Raw genomic sequence first — 16,860 nt, 5'->3', positions numbered from 1 at the left:
ACAAGCACTCTGGAAAATCCAATTTATTGAAGTTCAGGGTGGTAAAAACAAAACAAAACAGTGGCTGTAAAGACAAGTAATAAAAGCACAAAGAGGTGATTATTTATTTGATTAATGGTGCTTTGCTCTGTTTGCTTTCATAAGTTGAAAGTTAACATTAACCAGTACAAAATGATCAATCACTAAAAATTAAACAGCAGGAAAATGATTACATCCACTGTTATTGTCTGATATACTCCAAAAGAGGCCTATTTGATCCCAAACTCAAAACCTCTTAGTGTGTCTAAACCAAATATTATCATAGTGAATGATTCCATTGTTTTTTTATGCTGAGATGTGGAACTCAGCCTCTAGCCACGTCAGAAATGAGACATAACTTTGAATTTCCTTACCGACCTAAAAACCTATCTAGCATGGAGATGGATCTGCCTTTGTAATTAATACCTCCATACTCTCACCTATCCTAACATCTACATATACACTCCCAGACTGATCTGCATCTATACCCCACAACTGCAATCATTTTTTATGTAACATAGGATCTCTAAATTGTTAGTACCTACTAATGTTAAATAATCCTGTGAAGTCTAATTGAATATGTTATTTTTATCACTTTCTCTTCTCTTTGATTCTATGTATTCTGATTTTCTGGATTGTTGCTAATCTGTATTAACATTTTTGATTTTTGCATTTCTCATGTATTTGTATTGTCATGATATGCTACATTTTGGAGGTGTTCTCCCTGGGCTAATGCTGAAAATGGGTTTTATCTTAACCAGACTATCATGGACAATAAATGCAAATAAATAAATTCACTACCTAAACCTCATAAGCAACAATGAACAACCACAGTTATGCAGTCTCTTATGACTGTCTAGTTTGTTTGTTTGTTTTGTTTGCCCACTACAACCACATTTTAATAATGCAATAAACTATGGTTGATTTTATGTGAAAGACCACAACACCTCTACTGCATTACTATCATTTATAGACACTGTCAATAAAGCTCACAACTCTAATAAACTTGTATCTGCAGTATTTCTAGATCTATCAAAAGCCTTTGACATGGTCTCTCACAGTAAAGTCCTTGATCAAACTTCCACCCTGGGTCTAGCATCTCCTTCTATTCAGTGGTTCTCTAGCTACCTTGCCAGCAGCAACAAGGTGTACAATGGTAAGAATCCATCTCTGCATACATTCACACTTACATAGGAGTCACACAGGGATCCATCTTTGGACCTGTAATATTCAAATTTTTATCAATAAGCTATATTCATCTTCTTGTGAAGGGACCTTGTTTCAATATGCAGATGACTGTACCATCATCTGCTTTTCAAACACCTTAACTCTCCTCCAAGAAATCACTCAACAAGCTGTCATCTCCATTGAAACGTGGCTTACAATGGCACAACTCCTACTCACCCCCCGGAAATCCAACTTCTCCTCTTTACACCAAAAACTCACACCCCTAGCAAAACATCTTTCAAAATCTTTTCTGCAAATAGCACTAAAATCGAATTAGTTCACCATACCAAACTATTAGGAGTCATAATAGATGATAATATTAAATTAGACTCCCACATCCAAAACAATATCTATAAAACCCATCCAAAACTAAGCATGGTATACAGAAACAAACATTTTCTGAGCACACTCAGAAAATTACTCTAGCCCAAACCTACCTAATGCCTTCCTACTCTATGGATCATCAATTTTAGATAACTTAGAATCATCCATAGAAAATGTTACAGCAAAATTGCCAAGTTTGCACTAATTCCTCCTCCTTTACCCACCACTGTAAAGCTCTGAATACCATTAGCTTGCTGGAACTCCCCGTCTACTTCTCCTACATTCAACTTATAACAGTACATAAAATCATACACAGACCATTAGCCTACTGAGCTACTACCCCATTAATCAACATATATTTCTCCTAAAAGAACTCATAGATCTTATAGAAAAAATTCTTACAGTAACTAAACCAAATAAATCTCCTGAACAAAGTCCAAAGTCACACTGAGTAGCTGGAATGTGGAACTCCTTACCTCTAACCACGAGAACTATTTCCAGCCTACCCACCTTTAAATGCTCCCTAAAAAATACCATACAAAATCTTGGATCTGTTTCTCTGCCAGTCCTGGCTGAAATTACTCACTATATTTCATTCATCCTCTTCGTGCTGCGGTGGTGGTGCTGCTGTAGCGTTGTCGCCTCACAGTAAGACGTTGTCCTGTTTGATTCTCAGCTAAAGCATCTTCTGTGTCGAGACATGCGTGAATGGGCATACCTTTGTTGAAGGTTGTGCATCAGAGCTGGCAACTCGGTACGTAAAAATCTACTGCCAATCATTAGCAGACCGGAGTTCCATTGTGGCAACCCCTAACCGGGAAAAGCCAAAAGATACAACAACATTTCACTCATCTTCTTCAATCTAGATAAGACTTCACTATCATCTACAGCTTTCTACTCCACTCCTTTTTCCCCACTACCTAACCATATTTAATTCATCTCTGTAGACCTTTCCTCTACATCTTTCCTCTCTACTAACCTAAGCTACCTGAAGACACCCTACCTGCACTCTTCTTATAATCTCCTTCTCTCCATCCTTCTTCCTTCTAAACCATAATATGAACACCATCTCTCATATAACTGTAATATGAACACCATCTCTCATATAAACTGTAATATGAACACCATCTCTCATATAATCCAGAATATGAACACCATCTCTCATATAAACTGTAATATGAACACCATCTCTCATATAAACCATAATATGAACACCATCTTTCACACTAAGACATCATCCAATTTCCCCTGACTGTTTCTAATCATGTAATTGCTGATATCTCTTTAAAGTTCTTAGTATAATTAGACTATTATCAGGTCTCATTTATCACATACTACTCCATGTAACAAATAATATGACTATTGATTTTTTCCTTGCATATTCTATTCAACTCATGTTATTGTTTTTCATTGCACTCTACTGTGAAACATATGTTCTATGTTTTCTCATTACATTTTTTTCACTTCTGTTTTTGTAGTGAAACCTGATACTTTGTGATTTAAAGTATTTGGACTGGATGTTTTGTACTGTAACATGATACTTTGTGATTTAAAGTATTTGTACTGGATGTTTTGTACTGTAACATGATACTTTGTGATTTAAAGTATTTGGACTGGATGTTTTGTACTGTAACATGATACTTTGTGATTTAAAGTATTTGGACTGGATGTTTTGTACTGTAACATGATACTTTGTGATTTAAAGTATTTGGACTGGATGTTTTGTACTGTAACATGATACTTTGTGATTGAAAACATCTGCACTTGTTTTTTGAAATATTGTGATTGTGGAGCTTTTCTCCCAGAGTCTCTGCTGAAAATGGGCACTTTCTGGCCCAGTCAGATTTTCCTGGTAAATAAATGTCAAATAAATAAATAAAGTGTGCTTGTTGGGATCAATGTTCTCTATGATATAGCGCATATTTTTTTTTCCTAAGAAGAGCCCAATGTATTTTTCATTACATCTACAGGAAGCTCAGAGATATTTCAGTGGTTTGGTTGAAACTCATTGCATTAGAATCAGCGACACATGCTACAAATCCTGCACGACACATTTAAAATACTTTTTTTTTGCTGTGTCTAAGATATTTATTTTTAATCTTATTGTTACATTAGCAGTTGTTGTGTGGGAAGGGGTCATTAAAAACTGCTGTATGCGCATTATATTGTGCTGCTTATCCATTATATAGTTTAAATACATTACATGCTTTCATATGCCATCATAGCTACTCAATTACTGCAGTTATTACAGCTAGAAAGATAAGCTGCAGACTGCAGATCTTACAGATTTTTTCAGCCATTAACTATTTTTACATGATACTTTCCTAGTTTTGTAGCATTTGAATCTAGATATGTTATAATTCAAAAGTTTTTCTGCATTTCTTTCAAAGGGGAAATGAGAAAAGTATGACTGAAAGTTTTTTTTATTACCTTTTCTTCTTTCTTTGTAAACAATTATCAAGAGTAAAGTTCATCAAGGAGTCTTAAAGGATTTTTCAAAAAGAATAGGTTTTGGAAGACTGTATCACTGCCTACAACATCCATGATTTAATATGTTTATCTCAATGAAAACAACTTTATATTGCTCTTAGGATTCCAAGTAAATTAAATCTTCTTGAGACTGAAAGCCCTAGTGTCTTGCAAAACCCAGCAGGTGCATTCATTCTGCCTCTACAACATGATGCATTTATAGTAGTCTAGATGAATCATTTAAGAAGGCATTACAAAGAAAACCATTACTTGATTCCTTGGCATCATAAATTCAAGCACCTCCAGCACTTCTCATTTTCAGACTTGCAGATTTCATGCTTGTTAAAAATAAAATTAAACAATTGGAAATGCAAAACAAGTAAGATGATGATTACAAGTAATAAATAGTGCTCTGCAAAGAAATATATCTTAAATCTCTCATGATATTATGTTCATAAAAAACAATATACAGCAACTCTAGTAACTGATGCTGTAAATTCCTGAAGGCAATTAGTCCACTGCAGGGTATTACGGAATTTAAAGCAGAAAGCAAGAAAGTTTGTTATGCCAATAGTTCTACATTTCTTTGAGCACTGTGTAATAGGTATTCCACTGACTTTAATTAATCGAGGACACATTCTTAGTTTGATTTCTTGTTGGGAATTTTTTAATGCTTAGTTATGGTATATATAAGAATGATCCAAGTACCTGAATGATTACCTGTCATTTAGATTTAGTCTTACCAAGATCTTTAAAGTAAAATAAATACTAAAAGAAAAGACATCTGGCAATCTCTGGATCATATCTAGGTCTTTCTTAAGAGAAGTCTTGACAGTGACTCAGTTGCAGTCTAAAGGAGGGAATTGCCACAGCTCTGGGAGTCTACTCTACCAAAACAATTCATTAGTGCCATATAGTCATTCCATTATGTAAGCATGAGACAGCCATTTTTCAAGAAGAAATGGAAGGAAAAATAAAGGAAGTGAAGATTCATGAAATTCCTGGATCCAGACTATTTTAATCTGTTTAGAGATGAATCATTTATTTTTACTCAGGGATTTACAAAAATATTTCTAAAATTACTTAATGAATAACATGATAAATCTATAGAGGTTACTAAAATAGATCCATATAGTTTGTAATGTTACAATATGTACAAGTATGAAACTACAATATCAGTTTTTTACCTTTTGGTTTGCCATGCCAGTTGAACAACATCCTCATCTAATTATACAAAATACCAATTTAAAAGAGGAAGTAAAATGTGTAATTAGTGTCTTAATTCACTATATTTACTGTTGACATTTTCATAAGTATATAATAGCCATATAATCGATGCACAGCTTATGAATTTTTTTTCACACATTCAGAGAAATATCTGAATTAAAGTTTAGTAAACAAAAACGGCTGTAGCTTTCTCAGACAGATTTATTACTTCCACTTAATTAAAAATGCAAACATACATGGAACCCAGAATGCTTAAAGTACTTATGTGTGCACATAACTAAAAACCGGAAGGATGTATCCAAGTAGATACTACAGGGGGATATGACACTGACTGCAAGACAGATAACCCAAGATCAGGTAGTAGCCCAGGCATGAGAGTAGACAGTGAGTGGAATATAGAGTTAGAATACAATTACACATTCCATGAGAGGGATACAAACTGACCCACAGTTGTGCAAACCTGTAGCACAGGCACTATTCATCTGAAACAGCAGGACAGGTCACCAAGCCTGCAAAGTCACACCAAGCAATACATGGCACAAAACCTGCAGGTCAGTGTATGCATAGCTGAATGCATGTGTCACATGCCTGTGTTGTGCATCATTGTTTTAGCAGCATGCACACAACATACACAAGTGTTAGATTAGAACAAAACTGAACAATGTTCTCCTTTAGCAGTATGCTGGTTTAATTGACAAGGGTAGCTGAGTAACTCCCTTGCCTGGAGAAGTTAGGGTCTTTCCTTAAAATACGAGCAGGTTAAGTCCCGTGGATGTATATTTAAAGCACACAGTCAGGCCACTGGCACAAGATCAGCCCTGGATGTGCAGATGGCATAGACAGGTGATGATGGATGAGAGACCAAATTCTTTTCATATCTGCCTTTAAGGTAAGTCTTACTACATGTGGGGAATGAATGAGTCAAAGTACATTTGTGGGTCTGACAATTGCCAGTCATGATGGGGAAAGTATTTAAAAAAGAAGAAGAAGGACATAACATAGTTCAGTTTACAAATGGAAAGTTTGCAAAACATTAGTCTAGTTCCAAAAATGTAAAGCTCTGTTAATAGAATTTGAAAAGTCTTATTATAATACAGACGAAAGTTATGAAAACACTTTTACATACTGTTCACACCTTATCAATAAATTTCCCCTCATCCAGATCCAGCAGAATTATGGACAAATTACTTCTTGTATTTTTCTAACATTCCCTAAAACTGAGCCATAGTTTCCTGCATCGTGTCACGTAGGTTGGAAAATATAAATGATCATTTCATGCACTGACTTTTATATACGCATATTATTGCTAAAACCAGTTTTTCAGCGTGTGTGTGTGTGTGTGTGTGTGTGGGGGGGGCAAACATGTGACAGGCCATGGAAATGTTTGCAGTGGTATCAAATATATCAAACTATTCTTTCTTTAATTCTCTTGGGACCTTTAGAGGTAACTGTTAATATCATCAATGTTTATGCACTATTAACTGAGAATCAGTCACTGCAAAGTTAAAATTAACCTAGTCAATTGCCATCACAAGTATTTCAGGAGGTACATCCTGCCTAAGTCATCACATAGGTGCATGTTCTTTATTGCCATTGCAGATAATATTGTGCATGGTCATATTTCACACACAAGACATGGCATTTAATGATAGAAAAGTATCCTTCTGAGAATTCATTGTTTGGATAACAACACTGCTTAAACAATAAAGCTTAATATTGAAAAGTTATACAAACTCCTGAGCCCAGTGACCAACTATATACTCTAAGTTTGCTCATGCCTTCAGAAATTCTGTTCCTGAACTCAGTTAGACTGATGAGTAATCATACCATATTTAAAAATACTCTCAAAAATCACCTTACAGATAATGCAAGTGGTTCAGATACATCAGATGATCATACTCCAACTCAATACACTAGTCTACAATGTTAACTAAAGAATTTTACTAGTAGCCATGTAATCTTCCTTATATGAATATGACTACACATTACTGTCATTCAAAGTACACAAATGCTATACATGTAATGCCCTTTACTTGTACATAGTATTAATGTAAGTCGCTTTGCTGTTCTCAATTTGCAAATGTTTATCTGTTGTGTAAATGTTTCTGTGTGTTCTTTTTTTTTCAGGTCATGACTGAAAATGATCCTTGGAATAAACCACCTACCCAGTTAACAATTGTGAAATAAATACACAAAAACATGTTCAGCAAATAAGGCAGTTTATTATAAATAAATCCCACGTTATCCACAGTCAACTCAAATCTAAACTTCCTGACATAATGATATTAGGAAATGAGATTTAAACAAGTCAGTTTATTTAAAACAAATTAATTTCAAGTGTTTGCAGGGTCTTAAGAGACAAGAAAAACATGCAAAAGTATAACTAGTTCACAGATTTTATCCTCTGAATCTGGGAAAATGCAACACTGTTAAGCATTTTCTATTCTAGTGAAGCTCTTATCTCATGTGAGAGTATAAAAGCAGCCACCACAGAACAGCAAAAAAAGCATTTGGCACCACTTTCAAAGCTGTTATACATGTTGTTTCCCAAAAAAGCAAACTACTTTGTGAGCAAAGTGTCTACCAGCATTAAAAGCTGTTCATTCATCAGGCAGACACTTTGCTTCTATTCACTGTCTATGTTAATGCAGTAAGTGTTTACTGCTTTCAAAGCTATAAAGCACTTCACACCCCTATACTTTTTTTCCTCTATAACTGATAGCATATGGAGCAGCTATATCTGCCTGTGCTACAAAGAATTGTGATTTGGTGTCCCTGATCATAACTGTGTTTCATGTAATCTTGACATAAATATTAAAAATCAGCTCTTCAGCTCTGCTCCATTCTGACCTCAAGGTAAACATTTTTACATACATGTGTCATACACATAATGAGTCAGTTATAATCAGAAAAATTGTCAAAATCCTGTAAATTTGTTTTCTTGAGAACTGGATGTCATAGCTTCATAGGTTCATAAGTCTGTACTAGCCTAACGGCCCTGGAGCCTTTACAATTCTAGCCCACAGAAGTGCCTTGGCATCATGCCGCCTGACGTTAGTTACCAGTGCCTCTATCAAGTAGAGCCACTGGAGTGATCTAGGAGTGAACTTTCTATTTCCCATCCAATCATCAAGATTTCTCTTGAAGACGGCCAGTGAGGTGCTCTGCTTGACATGTATAGGAAGTCTATTCCAGAGCATGGGCAGTCTCTGGGTAATGAACTTGTCCCTCCAGCATGTTCTGTTGATTGTGGTAATGAGGTTGAGGTCTCTGGAGTGTGTAGTGCAGAGGGATTGGGATTTCCTTAGATGTAGTATTTCTAACAGAGCTGGGTCAGACATGGCTTTGTAAGTCAAGCAGAGATCGCCTCTTAGTAGACATTATGAGACAGAGAATAGCTAGAGTTTTTTGAGTCTGTCCATGTAAAACATGTGTTTACGGCCTAGGATCCTCTTTGTGAGGTACTTTTGTGGCTTCTCCAGGTGTTGCAGTTGTCTAGTGAGGTACATGTCAAATGAAGCATTATACTCTATGATTCATCTAATGAGGGAAGAGTAGAGAGAAATGATGACTTCTTTCTTCCTGGATGCAAAACCCTTGGCAATGAGGTGTATCTCATAGAAGGACTTTCTGACCACAGTGGCAGTGTGGTGGTCGAAGGAGAGGTTATTGTCAGCTTGTGGCCCCAGATCTCTTATAATGTCGTCAGTGTTCAGTGGGCTCCCATCAATGTGGTAATTAGTGGGAACTAAGTTTTTCCAAAAGGGGATGACAACACATTTTTTGGCATTAAGCTTAAGGCTATGGTTTCAACACCAGTCATTGATCTCAGTGAGGCCTTTCTGTATGATGTCTGCATCACTTGGGGAGTTAATAATGGCTCCCAGCTTGCAGTCATCTGCAAATTAGTCAGCCAGAATACCTCCGTGTTGGCTTGGAGTTTTGAGAAGTAGATGCCAAACAGGAGAGGACCCAGAACCAATCCCTGCGGGACTCAACTCATGACTGGTTGGCAGTCTTACTTGGAGTCTGCTACTTTCACACTGTGAGTTCTATCTAATGATATAGGGGTTGATGCCTAGTTTTGTGAGTTTATCAATAATTCCTGAGTGAGGAATGGTATCAAAGGCCTTGGCCAAATTGAGGTAGGCTGTATGAACTGCCTTACCTTCATCCACAGCTCTGATGACTGACTCAAAGAAGTCAGTCAACCAGGTTGAGAAGGCATGATCTACCTTTCACAAAACCAAATTCCATGAGATCTTGAGTTTGGAGATTCCCTATATCCTTGTTAATTAGGACCATGATGATGCGCTCCATAGCCTTACACATCAGACTTGTCAGGCTAATGGGGTGATCATTTCCAGGGTCTGTAGTCACTCCACCTTTATGGAAAGGGATGAATGTAGCAGTGCACCATTCAGTAGGGACAAAGCCTGAGGTAAGACTGTGAGTGAATAGGGCACACAGATGTGGTGCCAGTCCACTTTGTAATTCATGTAGAACACAGCCAAGGATATTGTTGGGTCCCACAGAAGCTGTGTTCTTGGCTTTGGACAGTGCAGCTTTAAACTGTGCTGCAGTAATGCTGGGTGCCTGGCATTCTTGCAGTATTGAGATCGGTCCACATTCACATGGTGATTGGACTGTGCACTGGATTATTTGGGGTGAGAGCTCATGTTTAAAATTCTTTGCCTACAAATAATCTGTAAATGTTCTTAAAAGTTAAAGAAAGACAGATTTCACTAAGATTTTAGTTATTGGCAGTAACAGGACAGGCTGTTAGCAAAGCATTGATATATATATATATATATATATATATATATATATATATATATATATATATATATATTAAAGCACACTTAATTTTTACTTGAAATAAATAGTTTTTTATTCAGTGTCAAAGATTTGTGTCTCATTGTTTACTATTGTATGTATGGGCAACTGCCACAAATTGTAAATTATTAACGATTTCCATCCAACTTTTTAAGAGTGACTGTTGGCCACATTTGAAGGAAGATTGTGTGTCAAAGTGCTTTATCTGAGGGTGAGTCCATTCCAGAGGTGAGGGAGACAATGAGCAATTAATCAATCACTCCACATTGATTTATTGGTGTGCTGTGAAGGTAGGGCAAATGTCTCCTTTATGGAGCATATAAAATACAGAAGAGAGGAACAGTGCTTCTAGTTTTTTTACTGCAGCTTATGGACTTTAAGCCTATTATTCTCTTTGTTAAGATTGACTGCGGCCTTTTTTAATATACCTGGTGAGATAAATTCCAATGGGGAAATTATATTTTATAACTCTTCTGATTTGTGCTGAGTACAAGGGAACAATAACATTTTTTTATTTTGATGATATTCCCTTGATAATCAATCATGTGAAGTAGAAAAATTGCCTGACAAATGCTAGATGGTGGTCAAAGGAGGGGGCTTATATAACCAAGTTCCCAGGTCTTTAACAATATTTTCATTCTGAAGCAGGTTATTGTCAATACTATATGCTGGGATGGTTAATCTGCTAACTATGACAATGTTGCATTTTTAGCATTTAAGCCCATTTTCAGTACAGAAGGTATTTTGTAAATGTACATTTTTTCTGGTGGGCTTCTGTGCATAATGGAATTTGACAACAACTCCCAGTCTGCAGTAAACTGCAAACCATTTTATCCATATATCATGTTTTTGGATCTCTAGGTCACAGAAGTAAGTACCAAACAAATGCATTCCCAGCACTGTGCCCTTCAGAATACCACGGGTCACCTTCATGTTCTCTGATGCTGCTCCTGCTACCATTCCCAGCACTGTGCCCTCAGAATACCACTGGTCACTTCATGTTCTCTGATGCTGCTCCTGCTACCATTCCCAGCACTGTGCCCTCAGAATACCACTGGTCACTTCATGTTCTCTGATGCTGCTCCTGTTACCATTCCCAGCACTGTGCCCTCAGAATACCACTGGTCACTTCATGTTCTCTGATGCTGCTCCTGCTACCATTCCCACACTGTGCCCTCAGAATACCACTGGTCACTTCATGTTCTCTGATGCTGCTCCTGCTACCATTCCCAGCACTGTGCCCTCAGAATACCACTGGTCACTTCATGTTCTCTGATGCTGCTCCTGTTACCATTGCCAGCACTGTGCCCTCAGAATACCACTGGTCACTTCATGTTCTCTGATGCTGCTCCTGCTACCATTCCCAGCACTGTGCCCTCAGAATACCACTGGTCACTTCATGTTCTCTGATGCTGCTCCTGCTACCATTCCCAGCACTGTGCCCTCAGAATACCACTGGTCACTTCATGTTCTCTGATGCTGCTCCTGCTACCATTCCCAGCACTGTGCCCTCAGAATACCACTGGTCACTTCATGTTCTCTGATGCTGCTCCTGCTACCATTCCCAGCACTGTGCCCTCAGAATACCACTGGTCACTTCATGTTCTCTGATGCTGCTCCTGCTACCATTCCCAGCACTGTGCCCTCAGAATACCACTGGTCACTTCATGTTCTCTGATGCTGCTCCTGCTACCATTCCCAGCACTGTGCCCTCAGAATACCACTGGTCACTTCATGTTCTCTGATGCTGCTCCTGCTACCATTCCCAGCACTGTGCCCTCAGAATACCACTGGTCACTTCATGTTCTCTGATGCTGCTCCTGCTACCATTCCCAGCACTGTGCCCTCAGAATACCACTGGTCACTTCATGTTCTCTGATGCTGCTCCTGCTACCATTCCCAGCACTGTGCCCTCAGAATACCACTGGTCACTTCATGTTCTCTGATGCTGCTCCTGCTACCATTGCCAGCACTGTGCCTTGCAGAATACCACTGGTCACTTCATGTTCTCTGATGCTGCTCCTGCTACCATTCCCAGCACTGTGCCCTCAGAATACCACTGGTCACTTCATGTTCTCTGATGCTGCTCCTGCTACCATTCCCAGCACTGTGCCCTCAGAATACCACTGGTCACTTCATGTTCTCTGATGCTGCTCCTGCTACCATTCCCAGCACTGTGCCCTCAGAATACCACTGGTCACTTCATGTTCTCTGATGCTGCTCCTGCTACCATTCCCAGCACTGTGCCCTCAGAATACCACTGGTCACTTCATGTTCTCTGATGCTGCTCCTGCTACCATTCCCAGCACTGTGCCCTCAGAATACCACTGGTCACTTCATGTTCTCTGATGCTGCTCCTGCTACCATTCCCAGCACTGTGCCCTCAGAATACCACTGGTCACTTCATGTTCTCTGATGCTGCTCCTGCTACCATTCCCAGCACTGTGCCCTCAGAATACCACTGGTCACTTCATGTTCTCTGATGCTGCTCCTGCTACCATTCCCAGCACTGTGCCCTCAGAATACCACTGGTCACTTCATGTTCTCTGATGCTGCTCCTGCTACCATTCCCAGCACTGTGCCCTCAGAATACCACTGGTCACTTCATGTTCTCTGATGCTGCTCCTGCTACCATTCCCAGCACTGTGCCCTCAGAATACCACTGGTCACTTCATGTTCTCTGATGCTGCTCCTGCTACCATTCCCAGCACTGTGCCCTCAGAATACCACTGGTCACTTCATGTTCTCTGATGCTGCTCCTGCTACCATTCCCAGCACTGTGCCCTCAGAATACCACTGGTCACTTCATGTTCTCTGATGCTGCTCCTGCTACCATTCCCAGCACTGTGCCCTCAGAATACCACTGGTCACTTCATGTTCTCTGATGCTGCTCCTGCTACCATTCCCAGCACTGTGCCCTCAGAATACCACTGGTCACTTCATGTTCTCTGATGCTGCTCCTGCTACCATTCCCAGCACTGTGCCCTCAGAATACCACTGGTCACTTCATGTTCTCTGATGCTGCTCCTGCTACCATTCCCAGCACTGTGCCCTCAGAATACCACTGGTCACTTCATGTTCTCTGATGCTGCTCCTGCTACCATTCCCAGCACTGTGCCCTCAGAATACCACTGGTCACTTCATGTTCTCTGATGCTGCTCCTGCTACCATTCCCAGCACTGTGCCCTCAGAATACCACTGGTCACTTCATGTTCTCTGATGCTGCTCCTGCTACCATTCCCAGCACTGTGCCCTCAGAATACCACTGGTCACTTCATGTTCTCTGATGCTGCTCCTGCTACCATTCCCAGCACTGTGCCCTCAGAATACCACTGGTCACTTCATGTTCTCTGATGCTGCTCCTGCTACCATTCCCAGCACTGTGCCCTCAGAATACCACTGGTCACTTCATGTTCTCTGATGCTGCTCCTGCTACCATTCCCAGCACTGTGCCCTCAGAATACCACTGGTCACTTCATGTTCTCTGATGCTGCTCCTGCTACCATTCCCAGCACTGTGCCCTCAGAATACCACTGGTCACTTCATGTTCTCTGATGCTGCTCCTGCTACCATTCCCAGCACTGTGCCCTCAGAATACCACTGGTCACTTCATGTTCTCTGATGCTGCTCCTGCTACCATTCCCAGCACTGTGCCCTCAGAATACCACTGGTCACTTCATGTTCTCTGATGCTGCTCCTGCTACCATTCCCAGCACTGTGCCCTCAGAATACCACTGGTCACTTCATGTTCTCTGATGCTGCTCCTGCTACCATTCCCAGCACTGTGCCCTCAGAATACCACTGGTCACTTCATGTTCTCTGATGCTGCTCCTGCTACCATTCCCAGCACTGTGCCCTCAGAATACCACTGGTCACTTCATGTTCTCTGATGCTGCTCCTGCTACCATTCCCAGCACTGTGCCCTCAGAATACCACTGGTCACTTCATGTTCTCTGATGCTGCTCCTGCTACCATTCCCAGCACTGTGCCCTCAGAATACCACTGGTCACTTCATGTTCTCTGATGCTGCTCCTGCTACCATTCCCAGCACTGTGCCCTCAGAATACCACTGGTCACTTCATGTTCTCTGATGCTGCTCCTGCTACCATTCCCAGCACTGTGCCCTCAGAATACCACTGGTCACTTCATGTTCTCTGATGCTGCTCCTGCTACCATTCCCAGCACTGTGCCCTCAGAATACCACTGGTCACTTCATGTTCTCTGATGCTGCTCCTGCTACCATTCCCAGCACTGTGCCCTCAGAATACCACTGGTCACTTCATGTTCTCTGATGCTGCTCCTGCTACCATTCCCAGCACTGTGCCCTCAGAATACCACTGGTCACTTCATGTTCTCTGATGCTGCTCCTGCTACCATTCCCAGCACTGTGCCCTCAGAATACCACTGGTCACTTCATGTTCTCTGATGCTGCTCCTGCTACCATTGCCAGCACTGTGCCCTCAGAATACCACTGGTCACATCATGTTCTCTGATGCTGCTCCTGCTACCATTCCCAGCACTGTGCCCTCAGAATACCACTGGTCACTTCATGTTCTCTGATGCTGCTCCTGCTACCATTCCCAGCACTGTGCCCTCAGAATACCACTGGTCACTTCATGTTCTCTGATGCTGCTCCTGCTACCATTCCCAGCACTGTGCCCTCAGAATACCACTGGTCACTTCATGTTCTCTGATGCTGCTCCTGCTACCATTCCCAGCACTGTGCCCTCAGAATACCACTGGTCACTTCATGTTCTCTGATGCTGCTCCTGCTACCATTCCCAGCACTGTGCCCTCAGAATACCACTGGTCACTTCATGTTCTCTGATGCTGCTCCTGCTACCATTCCCAGCACTGTGCCCTCAGAATACCACTGGTCACTTCATGTTCTCTGATGCTGCTCCTGCTACCATTCCCAGCACTGTGCCCTCAGAATACCACTGGTCACTTCATGTTCTCTGATGCTGCTCCTGCTACCATTCCCAGCACTGTGCCCTCAGAATACCACTGGTCACTTCATGTTCTCTGATGCTGCTCCTGCTACCATTCCCAGCACTGTGCCCTCAGAATACCACTGGTCACTTCATGTTCTCTGATGCTGCTCCTGCTACCATTCCCAGCACTGTGCCCTCAGAATACCACTGGTCACTTCATGTTCTCTGATGCTGCTCCTGCTACCATTCCCAGCACTGTGCCCTCAGAATACCACTGGTCACTTCATGTTCTCTGATGCTGCTCCTGCTACCATTCCCAGCACTGTGCCCTCAGAATACCACTGGTCACTTCATGTTCTCTGATGCTGCTCCTGCTACCATTCCCAGCACTGTGCCCTCAGAATACCACTGGTCACTTCATGTTCTCTGATGCTGCTCCTGCTACCATTCCCAGCACTGTGCCCTCAGAATACCACTGGTCACTTCATGTTCTCTGATGCTGCTCCTGCTACCATTCCCAGCACTGTGCCCTCAGAATACCACTGGTCACTTCATGTTCTCTGATGCTGCTCCTGCTACCATTCCCAGCACTGTGCCCTCAGAATACCACTGGTCACTTCATGTTCTCTGATGCTGCTCCTGCTACCATTCCCAGCACTGTGCCCTCAGAATACCACTGGTCACTTCATGTTCTCTGATGCTGCTCCTGCTACCATTCCCAGCACTGTGCCCTCAGAATACCACTGGTCACTTCATGTTCTCTGATGCTGCTCCTGCTACCATTCCCAGCACTGTGCCCTCAGAATACCACTGGTCACTTCATGTTCTCTGATGCTGCTCCTGCTACCATTCCCAGCACTGTGCCCTCAGAATACCACTGGTCACTTCATGTTCTCTGATGCTGCTCCTGCTACCATTCCCAGCACTGTGCCCTCAGAATACCACTGGTCACTTCATGTTCTCTGATGCTGCTCCTGCTACCATTCCCAGCACTGTGCCCTCAGAATACCACTGGTCACTTCATGTTCTCTGATGCTGCTCCTGCTACCATTCCCAGCACTGTGCCCTCAGAATACCACTGGTCACTTCATGTTCTCTGATGCTGCTCCTGCTACCATTCCCAGCACTGTGCCCTCAGAATACCACTGGTCACTTCATGTTCTCTGATGCTGCTCCTGCTACCATTCCCAGCACTGTGCCCTCAGAATACCACTGGTCACTTCATGTTCTCTGATGCTGCTCCTGCTACCATTGCCAGCACTGTGCCCTCAGAATACCACTGGTCACTTCATGTTCTCTGATGCTGCTCCTGCTACCATTCCCACACTGTGCCCTCAGAATACAAATGGTCACCTTCATATTCTCTGATGTTGCTCCTGCTACCATTCCCAGCACTGTGCCCTTGGAATACCACTGGTCACTTCATGTTCTCTGATGCTGCTCCTGCTACCATTCCCAGCACTGTGCCCTCAGAATACCACTGGTCACCTTCATGTTCTCTGATGTTGCTCCTGCTACCATTCCCACACTGTGCCCTCAGAATACCACTGGTCACTTCATGTTCTCTGATGCTGCTCCTGCTACCATTCCCAGCACTGTGCCCTCAGAATACCACTGGTCACTTCATGTTCTCTGATGCTGCTCCTGCTACCATTCCCACACTGTGCCCTCAGAATACCACTGGTCACTTCATGTTCTCTGATGCTGCTATTGCTATCCACACCATTCTGGTTCCCTCTCTTAGTCAATTTGCTATCTATCGTACCTCTAATAAAATGTATATTTATTTATTTTTTTACTTATTAAAATTTGCAATTAGATTATT

The sequence above is a fragment of the Protopterus annectens genome, chromosome 10.part0, assembly GCF_019279795.1.
Source record: "Protopterus annectens isolate FY-2018-M chromosome 10.part0, PAN1.0, whole genome shotgun sequence".
Classification (NCBI taxonomy): domain Eukaryota; kingdom Metazoa; phylum Chordata; order Ceratodontiformes; family Protopteridae; genus Protopterus; species Protopterus annectens.
Note: the sequence above shows the minus strand (reverse complement) of the source record.